The sequence below is a fragment of the Hyla sarda genome, chromosome 9, assembly GCF_029499605.1.
Source record: "Hyla sarda isolate aHylSar1 chromosome 9, aHylSar1.hap1, whole genome shotgun sequence".
NCBI classification, from domain to species: domain Eukaryota; kingdom Metazoa; phylum Chordata; class Amphibia; order Anura; family Hylidae; genus Hyla; species Hyla sarda.
The window spans coordinates 760,374-766,373 of record NC_079197.1 but is presented as its reverse complement, the minus strand read 5'-3'; positions in this window follow the sequence as shown (position 1 = coordinate 766,373).

Sequence of the window (6,000 nt, the reverse complement as noted above, 5' to 3'; positions counted from 1 at the left end):
AGCCATTATACAGCTCCAGTACACGACAGCCATTACACAGCTCCAGTACACGACAGCCATTACACAGCTCCAGTACACGACAGCCATTGCACAGCTCCAGTACACGACAGCCATTACACAGCTCCAGTACACGACAGCCATTACACAGCTCCAGTACACAAGTCATTATACAGCTCCAGTACACGACAGCCATTACACAGCTCCAGTACACGACACCCATTACACAGCTCCAGTACACCACACCCATTACACAGCTCCAGTACACAAGTCATTATACAGCTCCAGTACACGACAGCCATTACACAGCTCTAGTACACGACAGCCATTACACAGCTCCAGTACACGACAGCCATTACACAGCTCCAGTACACAAGTCATTATACAGCTCCAGTACACGACACCCATTACACAGCTCCAGTACACGACAGCCATTACACAGCTCCAGTACACGACAGCCATTACACAGCTCCAGTACACAAGTCATTATACAGCTCCAGTACACGACACCCATTACACAGCTCCAGTACACGACAGCCATTACACAGCTCCAGTACACGACAGCCATTACACAGCTCCAGTACACGACAGCCCTTACAAAGCTCTAGTACACGACAGCCATTACACAGCTCCAGTACACGACAGCCATTACACAGCTCCAGTACACGACAGCCATTACACAGCTCCAGTACACGACAGCCATTGCACAGCTCCAGTACACGACAGCCATTACACAGCTCCAGTACACGACAGCCATTACACAGCTCCAGTACACAAGTCATTATACAGCTCCAGTACACGACAGCCATTACACAGCTCCAGTACACGACACCCATTACACAGCTCCAGTACACCACACCCATTACACAGCTCCAGTACACAAGTCATTATACAGCTCCAGTACACGACAGCCATTACACAGCTCTAGTACACGACAGCCATTACACAGCTCCAGTACACGACAGCCATTACACAGCTCCAGTACACAAGTCATTATACAGCTCCAGTACACGACACCCATCACACAGCTCCAGTACACGACAGCCATTACACAGCTCCAGTACACGACAGCCATTACACAGCTCCAGTACACGACAGCCCTTACAAAGCTCTAGTACACGACAGCCATTACACAGCTCCAGTACACGACAGCCATTACACAGCTCCAGTACACGACAGCCATTACACAGCTCCAGTACACGACAGCCATTACACAGCTCCAGTACACGACAGCCATTACACAGCTCCAGTACACGACAGCCATTACACAGCTCCAGTACACGACAGCCATTACACAGCTCCAGTACACGACAGCCATTACACAGCTCCAGTACACGACAGCCATTACACAGCTCCAGTACACGACAGCCATTACACAGCTCCAGTACACGACAGCCATTACACAGCTCCAGTACACCACGCCCATTACACAGCTCCAGTACACGACAGCCATTACACAGCTCCAGTACACAACAGCCATTACACCGCTCCAGTACACGACAGCTATTACACAGCTCCAGTACACGACACCCATTACACAGCTCCAGTACACAAGTCATTACACAGCTCCAGTACACGACAGCCATTACACAGCTCCAGTACACGACAGCCATTGCACAGCTCCAGTACACGACAGCCATTACACAGCTCCAGTACACCACACCCATTACACAGCTCCAGTACACAACAGCCATTACACAGCTCCAGTACACGACAGCCATTACACAGCTCCAGTACACGACAGCCATTACACAGCTCCAGTACACCACACCCATTACACAGCTCCAGTACACGACACCCATTACACAGCTCCAGTACACAACAGTCATTACACAGCTCCAGTACACCACACCCATTACACAGCTCCAGTACACAACAGTCATTACACAGCTCCAGTACACCACACCCATTACACAGCTCTAGTACACCACACTCATTACACAGCTCCAGCACACAACACCCATTACACAGCTCCAGTACACGACACCCGACAGCCATTACACAGCTCCAGTACACGACAGCCATTACACAGCTCCAGTACGACAACCATTACACAGCTCAAGTACACAACATCCTTTACACAGCTCCACTACACGACACATTTCGCAGATGACATTAGGATCTGTCCAATAAGCTGTTGGTGTATCCACACATCATAGTCCCGATGCAGACATCATTCTAGGTTACCGATATGCTGGAGCGTGCTACCTTCTCGTGGTGCTGCTTGAAAGTTCTAGCAGGTCAGATGTAGGTGGTGCCACAGAAATTTACAATTTTGCAACATGTTTAATTTTAATTGCACTTTTTTGTGCCTTAAGGTGGCACATAAAAAAAAAACACCAAAAATATTGATTGTAGAATTAAAGGGGTATTCCAGGCAAAAACTTTTTTTTATATATCAACTGGCTCCGGAAAGTTAAACAGATTTGTAAATTACTTCTATTAAAAAATCTTAATCCTTCCAATAGTTAATAGCTTCTGAAGTTTTCTGTCTAACTGCTCAATGATGATGTCACGTCCCGGGAGCTGTGCATGATGGGAAAATATCCCCATAGGAGCTGCACAGCTCCTGGGACGTGAGTCATCAGAAAGCAGTTAGACAGAAAACAGCAACTCAACTTCAGAAGCCAATAACTATTGGAAGGATTAAGATTTTTTAATAGAAGTAATTTACAAATCTGTTTAACTTTCCGGAGCCAGTTGATATATATAAAAAAAAGTTTTGGTCTGGAATACCCCTTTAAATAGGTTGTATAATTTTAAATGTCAGCAGATCTCTGTTTCAAAAAGAAAAGAATTTCCTCTGTAGCATTCAGCAGCTAATAAGTACTAGAAAAATTTAGATTTTTTAATAGAAGTAATTTACAAAGCTGTTTAACTTTCTGGCACCAGTTGATTTTAAAAAAAGTTTTCCAATCGGGGTACCCCTTTAAGCACTGTAAACCTGCCCTATAGTGCATTAATGGATTCTCTAACAATAACCGCCCCGTAGATGACATGTTCCATCATCCTGACCTGTTCTGGGGCATTTATCACACCCTGCATCCTGCCGCTCGCTCCCCCCCTCCTTATCATATTAGCTCAGCCTACGGGGTTCAGTGCAGCAGACAATGGGAGGTCAGAGCCACGTCTGACTGCGCTGTCATATGAAATTATATTTTCTGCAGTAAAATAAAGAAGAACATATTATAGATTATGTCACGGAGTGCGGATTGTGATATACCACCTATATGGACACTCTGAGAACGATAAACTTTTCTTTCAACTGCCTATGGCTCTGTTCATACTGCGTTTTGACTCTCGGGATGCCTACATATACTGTTGCAGAGAAGCAGTGGGCACCATTTATTTAAATGGCTCAAACTGAGACACTTTGTAGCTTCATTTGGGCTGTATACAATATTTTAACCAGATTTACAATGGTGGTTTTCTGTATTATACTGTTAAAATAGAAGCTATGGTATCATTCTCTGAGGGTTGGACAGAAAGTATAGGCGTCTATGAGATTGGGCATTCCCGTGCGGACATTCCGGACGTGTGAACATAGCCTAACACATATGATATGCAGACAGTGGAATCATATGGGCAGTGGTCTCAAACTGTGGCCCCACAGCTGTGTGGGCATGCTGGGAGTTAAAGTTTTGCAACATCTGGAGGGGCACAGTTTGAGACCACTGATATCTAGGGACGGTTCACAGTAAATCTCTATTTAAATGGGTACTCCGGTGCTCCAGCATTCTGAACATTTTGTTTAGAATGCTCAGACCCATAGGCCGTGATTGTGATGCCACGCCATGCCCCCTCAATTCATGTCTATGGGAAGGGGCGTGTCGACCGCATGACCACTGCCACAGGAACCCAGCGTTTGTTTAGAATGCCGTGTGCTGCAAGAGATCAGAGGGGGGCCCCAGAGAGATCAGAGGGGGGCCCTATCCTTTGATAAGATGTCTAGCAGTGGAGTACCCCTTTAAGGTGTATACCTGCTCCGTTTCCCCCTCATGCACCGCACGTATGTAATGCTCCATCATGTTTCTTGAATTTAGAGGTGTACACCTCTTAGTAAACCCAGTGGCTCCGTGGCTGGCGGTTTTTTTCTTTTTTCCCACCATACGTGATGTCACGCTAATACCCAGCGGGGGTTAATGAGCGCCTACATAGCTATGGGAACAATAGAGAAGGTGATCACTGCTTCCTGTGATAATTGAACAAGTGCTCCTGGCAGATCTCCACCACATTCCCTGTGTGCGCAGCCGCCTTCTCTCCATTATCACTTATGGAAATTGAAATACAATAAATTCCATCAGATCCAAGAGGGGAGGGAGCCGGGAAAACAATGCAAGTGAAACCTGCTGAAGTGTAAAGCATGCAGAAATGGCTGACAACAGAGGACAATAGCACCATGATAATGATTGTAAAAGATGTGATATTGTGGTTCCATTATACCAGATAAACCACAAATAATTAAATTATCACATTCGGTGCAGAGTAAGTGCAATATAATTCCATTCAGAATGTTAAAGGAGATCTTTGGCGAAAATAACTTATCCCCTATACACAGGATAGGAGATAAATAGCTGATCGTAGGGGGACCAACCTCTGGGCCCCCCGCGATCACCAGGATGGGACCCAGCGCTAAACTCCATTCATTCCTATGGGAGCGCAGGTACAGTTCTCAGGCATCATCGTTGATCCCATAGAAATGAATGGAGCGCGTGCCATCTATCGACAGACTGAGAGCACCGGGGTCCTGTCCCCGCAATTGACTACTTATCCCCTATCCTGTGAATAGGGGATAAGTTATTTTTCGCCAGAGTACTCCGTTAATGTGTTTTTCAAAACAGCAGCAATAAAAATAATGGAGCTTGTGCTGCTAGAAGACATAAGGGACAATACTACACTAGAAATTAAATACTCGCGATGAACAAAGGACACAAGGAAAAGGTAGAGAACATGTCACAAGGTGGATCCTGACATTACTATAGGGATCACCCAACCACCTATCTTTCGTGATCTGTCCCTACGGCGCCACTGGAAACAGCATGGCGGCTCATGCACATAGCAGAAACATTATATTTTACATACTACAGAGCAGTAAATATAAGATCTGCAGAAACAGCAATAAGCAGTCCCATGTAAGTGTCAGTGCTCACATTCCCCACAAGAGCCTGGCCTGGTGATACAGGTCTCCTTCCTAGTTTATTTCCATCCTTGTTTTTAGGAGTCACAGTGTGGCAGTGCCAGTTTCTCACTGACTGTCTCCAATGCAAACAGTCTCTGGTCTGTAAACTTTGCCATTTTCCTACATGAATCATAGAAAAGAAAACTTCATGACTTCTCAGTTCAGGAAAACAAAATTGTGATGTTTGTCTTTTCTGTCTTATTCTTGCAGCAGCCAGAATGCTGCGCCCAGAGCGACCACCCACCGGCCAAAGACATCGCATGATGGTTCATATTGTTATACCACACTAATTTCTGTACTTGGTCCTATGGAAACTATAAGATGTACACTGTTGTCAGGTAAGTGTGCAAAACCATAACAGTGCCAGACAATCAGTCCTGGGATCAAGCAACTCTGGTTACAACAGGGATTTTCAACTGGTTACCATGGTCTATGGAAAGGGTACTCAACTGGTTACCATGGTCTATGGAAAGGGTACTCAACTGGTTACCATGGTCTATAGAAAGGGTACTCAACTGGTTACAATGGTCTATGGAAAGGGTACTCAACTGGTTACCATGGTCTATGGAAAGGGTACTCAACTGGTTACAATGGTCTATGGAAAGGGTACTCAACTGGTTACCATGGTCTATGGAAAGGGTACTCAACTGGTTACCATGGTCTATGGAAAGGGTACTCAACTGGTTACCATGGTCTATGGAAAGGGTACTCAACTGGTTACCATGGTCTATGGAAAGGGTACTCAACTGGTTACCATGGTCTATGGAAAGGGTACTCCACTGGTTACCATGGTCCATGGAAAGGGTACTCAACTGGTTAACATG